The 17297-nt window shown below is 47.7% G+C and overlaps 1 long non-coding RNA gene across 1 annotated transcript; it reads left to right on the top strand.

Annotated features, from left to right (window-relative positions):
* The first annotated feature begins 2075 nt into the window (after positions 1-2075).
* On the top strand, positions 2076-6455 carry LOC125946026 (uncharacterized). Its single transcript, XR_007467328.1, has 3 exons — positions 2076-3039; positions 4142-4245; positions 5789-6455. It is a non-coding gene; the product is annotated as an uncharacterized LOC125946026 (long non-coding RNA).
* Positions 6456-17297: the final 10842 nt, after the last annotated feature.

Below are 17297 nucleotides of genomic sequence, written 5' to 3'. Positions count from 1 at the left end.
GAATAGTCCATATATTCTAGCAGATCCAAGCTTTTCGGAGGAAGCGGAGATCCCAGCGTAACCTTGTCTTCGGCTTCGCTCTCTCGGAGGGCCATGCAGACACGCTGAATGAGAGGATCTTCTAGGTCAATATCAATCAACACGTTCGTCAGAGCTTTCTTCAACGGAAGCACATCGAAAAATTCCTCCCAGTTTTCTAGCTGCCCAAAGCGGAAAGGCAAGTGGAGTTCCTCCAATGTTTCATTTTCGATAAGCGACTGTAGCCAGCAGTCGAGTACGCTGTGGGCTCCTACTTGAAAGGTTCCCCAACTTTGCTTGATTTTGAACACGCGAAGGTTTCGGTTTTCAGACAAAAAGATCGCTGCAAGTAGAGAGCTTTCCTCGTCAAAGACGAACTCTCGCAGCACCAGGGTAATAACCGACTTGTTTCTGCGTAGTCCTCCAAGTACGCACTTAAGACAACCATGTCCATTTGGTCTACATGCCTCAAGTGTTAACGACGTCAACGTGGTGCTCCTATGAAGGTAACGCGCGAACACATCTTTGCAACCACCCCATACAAAAATGCTTCCTTACTTTCTTTAGAACTCTTACCAACTTTCTATCAACTTTAGTAACACTCTATGTACTTTTACTTTCTATTAACACATGTTACAAGAAAGTTGGTAGGATCTGTCTTTACTTCGGTTTGAAAAAAGTTTGTTTGAAGAATGTTTAAAGAAAATTGTTAGGCTCTGTTTTAACTTTCGTTTGTAGGAAGCTTGTTCAAAGAAAGCTTACAACAAGTTGGTAGGCTCTGTTTTTACTTGGGTTGAAAGAAAGTTTCTTTAAAGAAAGTTTTAAAAAGGTTGGTAGGCTGTGTTTTAACTTTTGTTTGTACGAAGTTTGTTCAAAGAAAGTTTAAAAAAGTTAGTAGGCTCTGTTTTTATTTTCGTTTGAAGAAAGCTTGTTTAAAGCAACATTAAAGAAAGTTGATAGGCTCCGTTCTTGTTTTCACTTGAAGCAAGTTCGTTTGAAGAAAGTTTAAAGGAAGTTTAAGGAAAGTTGGTAGGCTCTGTCTTTACTTTTGTGTAAAGAAAATTATAACAACTGTATTTGTTTCATTCATTTGCTCATTTAACACCGCAATAAAGAAGCATAACCTGCAATATCGGTAATACAATAATTAGTACGAATAAACTAAGTGTCATACTGACAATTGCTTCCTGCAGTTTAAGAGAAAGCGAGGAGACAGAATAATTTTTATTATTATGTGTGCATATATAATTAGTAGAAGCTAAGGTAAAATATCTTAGCCTGTCCCAGTGAAATTGTATATAACGCTTTCCTACTTCAAAAAAAAAAGGTTCTACACTGACTGGTACTCGAACCCGGGACGTTTGCGTGTGAGGCAGAGACGGTACCACTACTCCCATATTAGAGTAGCACTAGCAGGAACTATACAATGCCTAGACTTTCTGACATGTCGTAAGGCCATTTGTTTTCACGACGCTTACTTTTTTTCGGAATTCGGCTTCTTAAGAAACCTTTCCTTTACGATTTTATGCAGACGTACTATACACAAAACTCTCGCAAATGCAGTACCTGCGGTCACTGTTAAAAGAGCCTTTCTTTTCAAAACTGCGGGTGATTGTTGTGTTGATATTGTCACGTAGTAGTGACGCTGAAGTCAACAGTCGTAAAACTGTGTATGACGAAACTAATTCTTTATTGGGCGAACCTGTGCCCACAAAAGCAAGCTATACACTCAAAGCACAACGAAAGCGGCGAACACAGTCGGCGGTCGTCGAAATGTCATCAGCGGCGAAACGCGTCGGCTTTTATACCTGAGTCATCGAAGGTTCCAGATTAATCCCTGATGCCCGCGGGTCTTCCAGAAAGTTCTAGACAATTCGCGTCGGTTATACAATCAGATAACATAAGCGTCGGTGAAAACAGGCAACGGAAAGAAGCATCGATAACGTTCTAGAAGCTTCCAATACAGGCGCGTCCTGCGCGGAGCGATAACGTTTAACACTTGTTAGCCGGTGGAAAGCGGCCACCGGTGAAAGATAACATGTATACGTGTCAATATATTGGCGGGATTCCGTAAATGCTTGCTAAGGCACACAGGTGAATAATTTACGATTGTCAGTTTACTGAGTAGTCAGTTGTGTACCTGGCATGGCCGTATCTGTTTGTTTACACGTGCGTGCAAGCAGTACGCCTGTTGCACTTCAGCCGAAGCTTCAGCTGCTGTAGCACGCCAGCCATCGCCACGTTTTGTTACCTTTATTCCTGACGCTAAGAGGAAATATGGTCTCACCAATTCAAGATGAGGGCACATATTCTCGAAAACATTACACTTGGCGCCATAATTAACGTGAATGTGGGCGGTGATCACGGATATGTGCTCGGTAAGTGTCACATTAGCCCGTAGACCGTCCGTCATTTCAAGCAGACGGAGCCGCACGGGCGGCGCGTGGATTGGCTCATGCTTCAGCTACGACTTCCCTTGAGTGACAATTGCGAATCTCGAAGGCTATGCTCCTGAAGCGATGCGAATCGGGGAGGCAGGTTTCTTTTCGTTAACCGCAGTGTGGCGCTGCTGCAGTGTTTTGTTCAGTAAATCCAATCCAATCCAAGTTGCTGTAGTTTATGGACCACGTTGGCTGTGCGCGAGTGCTTGTTGCAGTGAGGCGGTAGTTGAATTTTATATTAGAAGTGCCTAGGCAAAATGTGCTTCTTATCGTGTGCATTAACCATCGCACAACCTCTGGACTCGTGAAACACCGTGTGTTCGCCGTGTTTCGAGCGATACGCCAGTGTCAACAGTGTCTTACAGCGCCCGTCCGAGCTGCTTTTGTTCCCGCCTGCCTGCGCTCTCTCGTGAAAAGCCTGGTACTGGGGCTTCATCACAGTGTATGGAAGAATTTGTTGTAGGTTGTGCGTTCGTGGTGCTATAGTTCATCGGCAGCTCTACAGTGTTTGCGCCCGAAAGAGAGTTGGTGCCACGGTACCTGTGGGACGAAGGAGTGTTTGCTGACTACGTCTTGAAAGGTAAGCAAGTTTGGCGCTTGTGCGCGTTGTTGTAGCTTATGGTTCATGTAATGAGCTTTGTGTAACTAGAGCAGAGCGCATTCTGAGCGTAAGTTGTCCATGTTTCTATGCACATTTAGTAAGCAATTTTACGAAAGCTTCTGTTGATGTTATCGCGTACTTGCATTTTCCTGTGAAGTATGCTACCCCGGGGGTCTGATTGCTCTGACTGAATGGGAATACAATTATGGAAACACTGAAAGGTACTGTTTGTTGGGTAGTTTCCCGGCAGAAAATTATTCCTTATATAAGCATTTCCGCGAGTACACTGCAGGTGTGTACACGTCGATGTGTCATGGGCTTCACGCGTTGGCACTGTATAGCTATGCTTGACGCTTGCGTAATATTAGCTTGTATGAAGACTTTTTTTTTGTATACAGTTCACTTTGAAGGCCCGCGTCGCGAGAACCTGTCTGTATTCTATATTGAACTATAGAACCTGTCGTGTTCTATATTGCGAGGCAGATATACGCCGATATTGCAATGACGAGGTTTCTTTTTAATCGAGACCTCTCAATCAGACGCTGGATTTTACTATACATATTCATCTAAAGAACAGTATGCCAGCTCTTCCAGTCATAGGTAATGACTGTGCCTTGCAGTAATAAAGTAAGGGCTGCGATTTCGTGGCGATACTTTGCGCTGTATCCTACGTCATTCTTACCACCCACCGTGAACGGCAGGCTATTCCAGTTCATAACACGGGCGGCGCGTCGGTCAAACCTCTGACGAAGAGCGAGAAGGAATACCATCGCTATACAAACACGGCCTAGGGTTCAAAAGACTTTTCATGTGCTCAATATTTCTTTTTCATAATCCAATGCTCTTTTTACTTTATTAAATATTTGAGTTTCGGTGATTTTCCTGGTAGTCTTATGTTTGCTGCATTCCAACGTTGAATCGCACTTGTTCCAACATAACCGTGTAACCTCCTGAGATATAATGGAGAGATTCGTACGAGACGCACATTAATGTAGCTGCTAGTGTGAGGCTCCTTGCAATTCAGTATTAGACTGATATGATGGGTTTCCAGATTCACATTGCAATAAATTATTCATTGCAGTTGAAGGCTATGCGGATTCTGGAGGCATCCCACAGGAACCTGCAGCACTGCTTCAAGCTGGAGAGCACCACTATAAAGCACCTGATCTGCGTGCTTTTACATAGGTGCGTACAAAACTGTCATTGCCTTGTGTGTTGTAGGATATGTTTCTCTAATATGCAATCATTTTACTGTGTGTGCCATTTTCATGATTTCTAGTGGCAAATCACTTGCATTTCACTTTTGGTCATCTGGAGGGCCCTCAGTTTAATGAACTTACCTTTAACTAGCCTCCTCTGAGCTAAATATAACTCTGACTTGAGTAACTGCATGATATACTCTGTACAGACTGTATAATAATCTAGTCAGATTGCCTTTTTAAGATAATCATTGAGAAGCATGAGGTCTCGAGATGTTTATCTTTTTGTCAATTTTATTATGCAGTATTGTGAAGCTCACTTCTCACACTATTGCCTGTGCGCCTATATTCCCTCTAATCGGTCACACTTATGTATTGTGTACCGTACTTCATCTCTTAAAATTAGCATACAAAAAGCAAGATTTTCTTTATTAGGTAGCTGCTGAATCCCTAGCCACTGTATGAGCAGGTAATTCCTCAAGCATATAACAAACCAATAACCTTTTAATGTGACAAGTTCAATATGCACCCAAAGTGCAGGTTGGCTTCAAGCAGGAAGCTGGTCTCCTTTGTATTTTACAGAAATTTGAGGTGGTAACGCAAACTGCTAAATCACAACAATCCGCACAGTGCAGTATAGTTGCAAGCCACCACGACAGTGCAGCTGAACGCTGAGTGTTCATCGTTACATTGGAACTTTTTTTTCTGTGGGCAGTAGTTGCAAGCCACGACAGTGCAGCTGAACGCTGAGCGTTAGCCTTTACATTGGCTTTTTTTCAGCGTGTCTCTGCCCTTCTACAGTTGACATTGGATAAAGCTTGTTCTTTGCTGTCACTTATCTGAAATGCAAACAATCCTTTTTACTTTTTCTTTCATATTACTTGTCAGCTGCCTAATACACAAGCTTCCGGTGACATGGTAACAGTGCTGACTACTGCCCAGAACATGTGTGCATCTGTGGTTTGTGGTACCACATGCTCACTACCTCCGATTTACTGAGATGTCACAAGAAAGATTGCTTCATGCTCAAGCTGCCCTGCACTTGGTGGAAATATTGAAATAGTCACTTTTTAATATAATAATATACCAAATTGAGCCTTCAAACTGTGAATAATGCACACTAGAGGGTCTATAAAAATGTTTTCTACCTCCTAAAGACATGACATATCTCGCGGAAGCCGTTCTAAAAACTTTGAGTATCTTTACTGCAACTGATTTACAGCTACTTTACACAAGTGTATGATTCCTACATGTAACACATGCATATTATGTGCAGCAGTTCTGCTGCAGCAATGCTTCAGTCAATTTTTGGGTGGCGTTCCAATACCCACCAGGACGTCGTCCAAAAAGAAGCTTTGCACCCCAGAGGTGTGAATGCCATTCTAAGTATGTTTGGCAAGGCAGTCAGTTGAAATCTTCGTTTTGATTGTGGGTCATTTGAAGTCAAATTCTTGTGGATGACTGCATTATGCTATCTCGTCCAGATACAATTCATAAGGCTAACTATTATTGCATTTTTACTCCTTTAGGCTTGCAGCAAGAGGGATATCAAGAACACGGGAGATGTCAAGACCACATTATTGTCACTGCTTGCTTGTGGTTTCTGAGGGCATGTATGAAAGGGTTGGAAAATAAACATCAGTGTTTGAAAAGATTGGTGTGTTTCGCTAACAGGTACATACTTTTATATGTACAAGGTTGCATCAGAACAGTACCAGACAATTTCTAAAAATGCTGGAAAAAGTGGATAAATGTCACCAGGATGTTTTTAGGGCGAGCAACAGAAAGTTGGAAACAAGTTACAAGAATGTTTCTAGAGCAAGCAACAGAAAGTTAGAAAAAAGTTGCAAGGATGTTTCTAGGGCGAACAGCAAAAAGTAGCAAAAAAGTTACTAGGATGTTTCTAGGTCAAGCAACAGAAAGTTGGAAAAAAGTTACAAGGATGTTTCTAAGGCGAGCAACAGAAAGTTGGAAAAAAGTTACAAGAATGTTTCTAGAGCAAGCAACGGAAAGCTAGAAAACAGTTACAAGGATGTTTCTAGGGCGAACAGCAAAAAGTAGGAAAAAAGTTACTAGGATGTTTCTATGAAGTAAAAAGATACCCTGCTTTTAATGTTTGAAGGATGTTCATTCATCGTTTAAGGAAAGTTTGTACATAAAATTTTAATTGAATATCGGTGGCCAATAGTCGACAGGATGTTGGTATGAAGTATTGAGGAAGTTTATAAACGGTTTGAGGACTTTCAATAGACCGTTGGTAGGTTTTAGTAACATTTGTCTAAAAAAATTTAATTGAAAGTTGCTAGAATTTTTTGTAAGGGACTATTGCTGATAGCTGACTCGTGCAAGGAAAGCTCTCTGACAGTGGTATTTTCTCCTAGCGCGGTGAAGAAGTCTCTGACACGTTTTCCTTTCATGCGTAAACCCGCAATCCGGAGGGCAGCCAGTGATGTTGTGGTGCGAAGGAGGTCAGAAAGACCTACTGGCACATCTTCGGGACACTGTTCGAATGTGAGCTCAAGATCTTCCAGCCACCGTAAACCAGAGATGGCCGCGCTGAGTTTCCTACAAGCCACCCTCTCTATTTACAACACCGTGAGATGTTTCAATGATTTGCCTTCCCAAAGAGCATTGCATACGATATCTACCTGACTGTGCAGCAGTGGTGGTGCAAGGGTTAGAGTGGACAAGCAGCGATGCTTCCTGAGCAACCAATACAGTATCGTGGCAGCCTGCTGCATAATAAGTTCAATTTGAAGTTCTATTCCTCCTCCGATCAAAGGAATGCAGCCGGAGAACTTGACCACGCAGAACTGTCCACTCAATCCAGGCGCTAATCTCACTTCTAACCCAGCGTAGCACAGGATCTCGTTATAGGTGGACAACTGAGTCGCGATTTGACATGTGCGGCCTTCGGCTGCTGTGCAGGGCACACGATGCATCACGGTTGACCCGGTGAAGCACCCTGTTGCGGACTCTAAGTTGGCCAAAGTGATCGCAGGGGATGTCCTACCAGGCATCATATAGTCGCCAGCGTTGGGAGCGGCCATCGTGTATCTGCGAAAAGGAATCATTTTTTTTTTGCATGCAGCTAGCAATTCGCCAACTTTGACTATAAAATATTTGCTTAATCACAAGGTGCTCGCGTGTATGCATACGTAATTATCTTCACTAAAATTTTCTCAGGATCTTTTGTGGCTTTCTTAGATGATTATTACCTCTGTCTCTATGGTAGGAAGTCTCAGCTCTGCAATCAGGCTGCAGTACACTGGGAACATCCCCTTCCGATTCGAACTGTTTAAAGCACGCGTCTATTGCGAGCTGCTTCGGGCATTCAGAAGAACGCGTGTACCAGTTTTGTTTTTCGTGACAAATGCGTTCCCACCGGCTGCAGACCTAATTCTTATACCGTAGTAAAAAGTCGCTCTTTCGCACGAGACGCGAAAAATCGATTGCGATATCAAATTAATAGACAGCTATCCAAAGCAAGGATGGAAGCTTTATCGGCCGTATAGACTTGGAAATATTCGCTAACTAAATTAACAAGCATGGTGTCGGCGCGCACAGGGAAACATGAACACATCGCACTCGATAAACGTTGACACTCGCTGTCAAAACACTAGCGTGAGAAGCGCGGCTGCAACAGCGAGCGAAGTGATCTTTTTGCTGTCTATCGCTTCAACGCAAACTGAGCGGCGAGAACGCAGCACGCACAAATGTATTAACAGTCGAAGCGCCTAGACTCTGCCCTCAACGCAGATCGCTTTCAAGATATGGCGCGCGCAGCCGCGGAATACGCACATCAAGGCCATGCCGACAGCAAAAATGCGCCTGGAGTGTCCATATAATTGCTATCGCAATGATAAATATTACATGTATGGGCTATGCCATTTCATCCTCACAAAGCAATATAGAAGCTGATTTAGCGCTGAACAAGATATGCGGATTTCATGCGCTGTGGACATTGATTAAAGCGGAGTTTTAGTTCTTAGGAAGGCTGCTCTTCTCAAGCGACCATTTGCAAGTACAAAGCACACGACAAAGTTCGACACATTTTCACGGGGAAATGCCTCAATGAACATAAACGTGTGGCGCTCAAACTCCCATGGCGATCCCATGCATGAAGACAAAGGAATGGCACCGATAACATGACGACGGAAGAATGATGATAGTATGACGACGTCGGCAAGGCAAGGATTGCGCGACGCTGACATTATAACAGCAGTGAGATGACACAGCTGGAATAACAACCAACCACGCAATGGTAACGGTGTAAAGACCACGACGGCATAACGACCAAGGCACGGCGGCAACGAAACCAGGACGCCACATTGACGATGACTGCGCCCGAGCACCTATTATCGACGGTCGCATAATGACCAGGACATGAAGATGGATTGACGACGACGGAAAGACGACGATGGCATAACAACCAAGAAATGTAGAAGACGTAATTACGATGGCATGATGACGAAAGTATGATGACGTGCGCATGACGTCGTCAGAGTGACGCCGACGGTATATATGACGACCTCATAAAGATTAAGCTTGCATGGAGACGTGCGATTCAAGTCAAAGTTACGGTGGTGGAACAATCACATTGTGATAGTAACAAACGAATTACTACGACGGAAATCATCATCATCATCCTGTCTTTATGTCCACTGCAGGACGAAGGCCTCTCCTTGAATTCTCTAATAACCCTTGCCTTGCGCTACCTGATTTCAATTTCCCTCTGCAAATTTCTTAATTTCATGCCCCCACCTAGTTTCCGGCCGTCCTCGATTGTGCTTTCCTTCTCTTGGCTCCCAATCTGTAACTCTAATGGCCCACCAGGTATCTACCCTAAGCATTACAGGGCCTGCGTAGCTCCATTTGTTTCTCTTAATGTCAACTAGAATATCCGCTTTGCTAGTTTGCTCTGTAATCCACACCGCTCCTTTTTTTAGATGCGAAGCATCTTATGCTTGGGGCTATGTCACTCCCTCCCTCCCTACCTCCCTCCCTCCATCCAAACGCCGTGCGTCCACACCCCCACTGCGCATGCGCATCCTCCTCCCCATCCTCTCCTCTCCTTGTCTCATCTCCTCCTCTCGGAGAGCAAGCAGTGTCGTCTTCCCAGACATGCCAGCTCGACAGCAGCGGAGTTGGCAGGCCTCCACCTGGCCGTCGATCTACTCACCGAGGAACTCCCTGACGTGCCGGCAGCAATCCTCTGCGACTCCAAGGCAGCCCTCCTCGCCTTACAGAGGCCAGAAAGCGCCAGTCTTGGAGTCGCCCTGCTGTCTACCCGGCTGACGGCGCTGCAGGATGCAAGCCACCCGGTATCCCTACACTGGATCCCCGCCCAAGTAGGGATCTCGGGTAACGAGGAAGCCGACACCCTGGCGAAAGACGCCCATTACGCCACTGTGTCCCTCACCCGGGCCGTGACGGAGGGGGACTTCACCAGACTTAGGCTACAGCGACACCTGGTGACCCACCACCCAGACAAGCGGGTGTCACTGAGACGCCCCCCTCGCCCACTCCCCCAGCGAGGCCTAGCTCGCAGGGAGACTTCGCTCCTGCTCCGGCTCCGGATTGGCTGCAGCTGGACGGCAGCACACAGCCATCGCCTTGAACGAGCGATGTCCCCGGCCTGCGCTTCTTGCGGGGAGCCGGAAACCACGGAACACCTCCTGCTTGCCTGCCCGGCGTACCTCCAACAGCGGGGCCCACTCCTGCAGGAGTTCGGCCGCCTGGGCCTCCCCTCTGGCAAAGAGGAAGATCTCCTCTTCCCCGGCCGACATCACCTCTCTGCACTTCGAGGCATCGTGGAGTACCTTGACTCGTCAGGGCTCTCCGCACGCCTCTAAGACACGATTTCTGCAGCAGTCAGATGGCGTCGCGGCCTCTCAACCCACTCCAGACCTGACAAATCCGGAACAGCGCCCCTGCGGTCTAAGCTGCACTCTAAGGCTTACCATCTCGGCCTGATACGTGCCGCCACAGCCTGCCGGTTTGCCTCGCCCAGCTATGGTGACGACCTCACCCAATCCCCTTTCTCTCCCACTTTCCCCTCCCTGTTGGCGCTGAGCCGCGCTCCCTCAAGGGATGCAGAAGATAGCGTCAACCTTTCCCTTTCCACACGAACGACTTACTACTCCTCTCAGCATTCCTCCTCTCCTCTCCGACGATCCTCTCCTCTCCGGATGGCGCAACGAATGGCAACACCTGCGGCTCCGCGCGCGATAATGCGAAGCAGCTTAGGTTAGAGACGCGGCGGTAGGCGCCCCAGAGGCACCGGCAACAGTCACCAACGCCGCGCGCGTTCTGTGCGAACGCGGGCAAAACGCCGACGGCATCGACAACAGTTCTGCGCCTTGCTGGTGCTGCTGCATGTCCAAGTTTATACAGCTGATAAAACTACCTTGAGTCGACCCCATGCCTGCTTCGCATACTACTCAGGGTTCCCCTACGGGAAGATGGTGTAATTTTTTTAAACCAAGAGAATAGGCTGGCTTCAGGAAGGGATATTCTACGATGGATCTCATCCATGTCATCAGCAATCAGGTAATCGAGAAGTCTGCGGAGTACAATAAACTCTGTATATGACTTTCATAGATTATGAAAATGCATGTGATTCATTAGAGAGACCAGCAGTCATAGAGGCATTGCGTGACCAAGGCGTACAGGAGGCATACGTGAATATCTTGGGAAATATCTACAATGATCGCACAGAAAAGTAGAAAGTTACCTATCGAGAAAGGGGTCAGGCAAGAAGACACAATCTCTCCAATGCTATTAACTGCATGCTTAGAAGAAGTCCTCAAGCGCTTAGACTGTGAAGGCTTGGGAGTGAGTATCAACGGTGAATATCTCAACCAGCTTAGTTCAGTTTACAGATGACATTGTCCTGTTCAGCAACACTGGGGGCGAACTACAACAAATGATTGAGGACCTTAACCGAGAAAGTGTAAGAGTAGGATTGAAGATGAATATGCAGAAGACAAAGATAAAGCTCAACAGCTTGGCAAGCGAAGAAGAATTCAGGATTGCCAGTCAGCCTCTAGAGTCAGTACAGGAGTACGTTTATCCAGGTCAATTACTCCCAGGTAACCCTGATCATGAGAAGAAAATTTACAGAAGAACAACTGCATTGCCAAATACTGACTGGGAGCTTACTACTGTCGTTGAAGATAAAAGTGTACAATCATTGCATTCTACCGGTGGTAACATATGGGGAGAAATTGGCGGTTAATAATGATGCTCGACAACAAGGTCCGCACAAGAAGCGATGGAACGAAAAATGTTAGGCATAACATTAAGACACAGGAAGGCGATAGAAATATTGCCTACGAAATAACGGCCAAGAAATGACAACGACGGTATGACGACAAAGGCATATTTGTATGGCAGATGACATCTTCGCTTACCTAATCAGCCAACCGCCCCGAGCCGGCTCGCGTTGCGTTACCCGATACTATGTTTCACTATACCCGGGACCGCGCCACTGTTCATGACAGCAGCCAACAACCAGCATTCAATAGATGGGGGTAAGCAGTAATGAAAGCTTCGCTTAAAAACCAAACAGCCCTCTTGATTCCTGTCATTTGAAGAGGAAACGGCGCTATTCTCTGCAACCATTTAGGGAGTACGGCTCAGCGCCTTTGGCAAGAGGAGGAGGAGGGGACATTAAGAAGAAAGGAGACAGGGAAGGTCGAGGTGGACACAGAGCCCTTGACCAGTCAGCGGTAGCTAGGCAGTGCATTTACAAGTTGCACAGCAGCTCCTTGCCCTCCAGGAACATGACGAGGTACCTGAAGGCAAAGCTGTGGTGCCGGACGGGAGACAGCAGATGCGAAGCCGAGACTGCAGGGAGTCCCAGGTATCGCAATAATGCGTAGAGAGAAGCCCTCTCTTTGGAGAAACGCGCCAGAACCCCGATTTGATTATGAGGCGCTCCGCAGTGGGTGACTCGAGATTAATGTCGACCCCGAGGGGATCTTTTAACGTCTCCCAATGCACGAAACACGGGCGCTTTTGCTTTTCGCCCCCAACACAATACAGCCGCCGCGGCAGAGATTAGATCGCGCGACCTTGTGCTTAGCAGCGAAGCACCACAGGCGCTAAGCCACCGCGGCGGGTGCTGTCGTACTTATGATGGGTACAACAATGATTGCAGGTGTCAGTGCGCAGCCTGAGAAAATGGCGCCTTCCACTACGCGTATTTTCGCGATGAAGGATTAAGGCTGTACCTAAACTGCAAGAAAACACTGAGCCGATATATCAAAGCCTGCGGGCAGTGACGTCTACTTGCTCCCAGTCCCCGCTGGTCAGATGTAATGAAAACAATTAACATAAACACAGAGGGTTATATATATATATATATATATATATATATATATATATATATATATATATATATATATATTCGGATGTGTTCGAATGATTTTCTTCGTCTTATAGGTCCTGAAGCAAGAGTGTTGCAACATGCCGAACAGTAGAATGAAGACGCTCGGTGCAGCATCTTGCTTCACGAAAAGCGTGGTTTTATGCATCGTTTGTTAAATAGTTTACTTCAGTGAAGGGCCTCAGACACTTCTGTAAAGATTGTGACGACCGTGAAGAAAGGACCTTCGTCACGTTTATTTGCCATAATTCGTTCTCCTCCTCCAATATAGCCTTCGAAAATAAAAAGCAGGAGATCGACAAAAGGAGGTACGTATAGACAACACCAGGCGCTCACCAAACCAGCCGCGTCGAAAGCGCGAGCCTTTGAAGAGGCGCGGAGGCTCTTTACTCCATCTCACAAGCTGCTTGCAGCACTGTGGAAGCTACACGAATTATTAGCCAATCGGAAGGCCAAATTCACCCCGAGATGTGCTCATCCGCGCCGCGTCGTCTGCTCGGGGTGTGCTTGCCATCCATTTGCATGCTCTATGGTTGGTGGATTGACGCAAAAAAATGTGGTTGATCCCTCTTATATAGGAATCGGTATAGAACACGAAAGTGAAACGTGTCTTCACAGAAGTAGTGTAATGTTTATTGCACATTGATATATAATGTCTATTGGTGTTTTGTGGCTAAAGCGCCCTTAGGCGTTGATGCACCCACGCTGACGCCTGGTGGCACGTCTCCTCCATCACGACTACCAACGTCGATGACCATGAGCAACCGTCGTGCATATGGAAGCTGCACTACGCTGCACACGCTAGCACAACGCGAAAGACGAAGCACGTAACTGACACACTAATACAACGCGCAAGACAAAGCACGTAACTGAATCGTCACCGAGTCAAATCAGCGCGTACAGCGCGTCGTAATTGCAGCCTCCGCGATCAACTTCAGAAACATTTTCAGAGCTAATTGCGGAGGCCACGCTCCGCTGTGCTGAGTACGGTGAACGCCACTACCAACGCCACCTAGGTGGCGTTGGTAGTGCTTCTTGATGCCAGCGTCCCTTCGAATGCTGGCATCGAGGCGTCGTAGTGCTGAGACCACCGAAGCGTTCACTGTCGGTGCGCGTTAGTGTCATAATGCAGTACTTCTCTTTTCTGCTCGTAGGCGGCGGCACCGCCCCGAGCAAGAGCGCGGGTACACGGAGGAGTGTTAGATATATAAGGCGCGTCTGTGTAGCTCTCTGCAAATGCGTTTGTGGCGCAATGGGTTAAACGCTCGGCGATCTATCGTCGCGGACCGAGAGGTCGTGGGTTCGATTTCGAAATTTTGCATGTTTGTGGAACTTTTTCTTCTGGTTTCTTTCTTTGTATTATGTTCTATGACGTATTTCCGTGACGGAAATACGTCAGTGAAGTCTTGGTGGACCCCGGCATAAAACACTTTCGTGTTAAAAAAGAAAATGTTTTAACGCCGTAACCATAAGCTGCGTTTACATGCATACGACAGCAGGGTTTCGCTTTACCTGTACGGTTTCCCTGCAGTTACCTCGCAGCCTCCTTGGAAGTAGTACGGGCGACTGCCCTTACAGATGTTCACCTGCGCCACAGCGTTTGCTCGGCGTCTACTTGGCGTTTGCTCGCTACCATCATCACGTACCATGCTATAGCGGGGTGCTAAATTAATGATGCAGGGAACATAGGTGTTCATACCGTTCAGCGTCGTCAACGCATCACCAATACAAATGTTTGGGCGCCATCTGCTAACTAGAAATCAAACCAGTTTTATGACTCGGAGCCTCATCTGTAGTCCTAGCAGCGTGAAAAGAAAGAGCCGATCTCAATGATTACAGCCAAACATACCTAATGATTTGACCTCGGCTTCAGATGAGACTTAGCGTTGACGTATTTTCAGGCGCGGATCCAAGGGGTACTGTCCGGATGTCCTAACCCCCCCTTAGATTTCTGCATCGCCCCTCGCTGACACGCTGATGGCCCTGTCGCAAAAAATATGGCTACCAGCATTCGTCAAAATTATTTTCCACAAGTTCCAGTGGTAGTCGCCATGCAGCAGTAAAGCTAGCTCGCTCACAAGCTTAGCTGTTTTCTGTAGGGGTGTTGTGTCGCGAGTTGCCATAGTTTTTTTTTTTATTCATGGACACCTTGGACCTCCTGGCGTCGGCCGTCACTAGTCCGGTCAGCGGCGGCGAGCGAACGAGGGGACTTCCCTTTTGTCAAGCACCGCCATATCCGCACGAGCGCCGTCGCGCCCGATTAACTTAGATCCCCCTCGGGGTGTCATCGGTTGCCTCTTACCGTTACATGGAAAAGACAGGGGTGCGGTGAAGCGCGTTCACGCCGGAGAAAGAAAGCTAACAAAATGGAGAGGCGGCGACAGCAGCAACGTGAATAGAGACAAAGTGAACACAGGCAGTGAAAACGGCACCGTGCAAAAGCGGAGAACTTGTGCGTCGCAGGACCATCAGTCCGAGGAGGAACGGCACCGCCTGCAGTCGCTCACGCCGGAGAAACTTCAGGTGATGACGATGAGGATTTAATGGCATCCCCTCTGAAACGGGGCGTCGCCAAATAGTCACCTAGCCTGCTTATTTTAATCAGGTATGCTCTACATATTTTACAGCGACGCTGTATATGCCTAGACGGAACGTCCGTGCCCAGGAGGGCCCTCGGCAAAAACCAGTGCGCATGAGCGCGAAAGAAAAGAACGAGTTGACAAGGAGTTACGAGCCAGAGAAGAGGGAACATCTGGGTCTTTCACCTCGGGTTAACACGTGTTGGTGACGTACAGGGCGGTCCACTGTAAAAAGGAACACCGGAGCGCGTGGCGTCTGCTCGGCGCCGCCGCCGGCAGGTGGCTGCAACGAGTGTCGCGCAGGCGCAGTGAGTTCTGTGCGTGGTACTTTTTCGTCGTCTGCTACCATCGGCTGCCGCGCTTCGGATCGTCGCAAAGCAAGCAGCTCGCGTAATTCGTATTTATTTGCAGCCACTATCCTTAATTCCAGCAGGAAGGAAAGTGACTGCATAGATTTGTAATCAGATAAATGCCCTAAATGTCAAGAGCATTGACACTGCAGTCTTTTGTTCGCCTTCATGTTTCATAAAGTTCTGCCCGCTTCAAACATTCTTTACTGTGCGCGTCGATTCAAATGATTAAACCATAGCTCGAGTGATAGCTCTTCATAAAGTAATGTTCTTGAAAGGCGTCTGTGGATCCTTTGTTCAGCCTACGCACTGTAGCGACTCGAATGTGCATTAGTAGAAATGTGATGAGTGCTATACGCGCTACACACGAAGAAATATTCTTTGATATATCTGTACCACAAAGAGAGGTCCGTAAAAGAAGATTGTCACGTTGGTCTTGCAAGTTGAAACGGCAAAAGTATCTGCGAGTTAATATTTTGCCACGTCTAATTTTCTTTCAGCTTTGCAATGGCTGGCTGTCAGTGTGACCATGCAGTCACCGGCTACATTAAAATATGTGGGCAGCTTGCACTAGTGGTACAAGGCTGGAGTAAGCAGTGGACCTGCTGATCGACCTAGCTTCTTCCAGGTTTTACTAAGCTTGGCTAAGCATTGCTAGGAAATGCTAAGTGCTGCTGGGCACGGTATTCTAAATCGGCTCGCCGCCGACGCGCAGATTCCCGCTTGGCCGCGCGACGCGCTTCAAGATGAGCGGCTTCTTCTTCGGATGTCCGGATCTTCTGTGGTCGTCCCATGTCAAGGCTACATGCACTCGCCACAGAGTCAACGAGAAATCTGCCGCCGTGGTGGCGGCTCCGGGCTTCATCTTCCCGGTGACGTCACGGCCAAGCTGCGTCTCCACACTTGCTTGGGAGTGGCTGGTTGAAACCTGCCGAGCTGCCGCCAGATGCGCCTGCTGCAGTCACGGACACCGCGCACGTTCGGCGCGAACGCGGGGAAACGCGGACGGCGTCGGCAGCAGCTCCGCGCGTTACCTCGTTGGTGTTGCTACGATTTCTTTCTCTCTCTTTCTCTATTTCTTATTTTCACTTTCTCTCTCCTGAGCATAGTGTGCGCCACGCGCATGCTCTCCTACCCTTTTCTTAGCGTCCCATGTCAAGGCAACATGTGCACGGCACGGAGAGGAAGCGAAACACACGCCGCTCCTCTAGGTGGTTGCTAGGCAACGGAGGTGACATCATCGCTCAGCGAGGTTTCGTTCGCGACACACGGACTGACGGTTGGCCTCAACAGCTCCGCTGTTAAAAGGCGTGAGCGGCTTGCTTCGCTACTATCCGAAGCACGGCAGTGCATGTTTGAAGACGACGAAAGAGCACCGCAAATAGCGCTCACTGCGCCTGCGCGAAACTCGTTGCAGCCGCCGGCCGGCGGGGGCTCCGAGCAGAGGTCACGCGCTCCGGTGTTCCTTTTAACAGTTGACCGCTATGTACATAAACCCTCACAGCGTCGGCGTGGAGTGCAAACGCGCCAAGTGTGAGGCAGCAAGAGCAAAGAGAACGTCTGGTTCTTTCGCAGCGTAGGTGGGACGTAGCGTAGCCTGTGGCTAGTGCACACGTGAGGGAACAAGGGGAGAAAGAACGTCTGTCGCGCAATTGGCTGCGCGGTTGGTGACATCGTTCCTCTCTCGGAGCGGCGCGCGCACGGGTTATTATCTCTC

The sequence above is a fragment of the Dermacentor silvarum genome, chromosome 5 (genome assembly GCF_013339745.2).
Source record: "Dermacentor silvarum isolate Dsil-2018 chromosome 5, BIME_Dsil_1.4, whole genome shotgun sequence".
NCBI lineage: Eukaryota > Metazoa > Arthropoda > Arachnida > Ixodida > Ixodidae > Dermacentor > Dermacentor silvarum.
The sequence above is the reverse complement of the archived record's forward strand: the minus strand, read 5'-3'. Positions and strand labels throughout refer to the sequence as shown.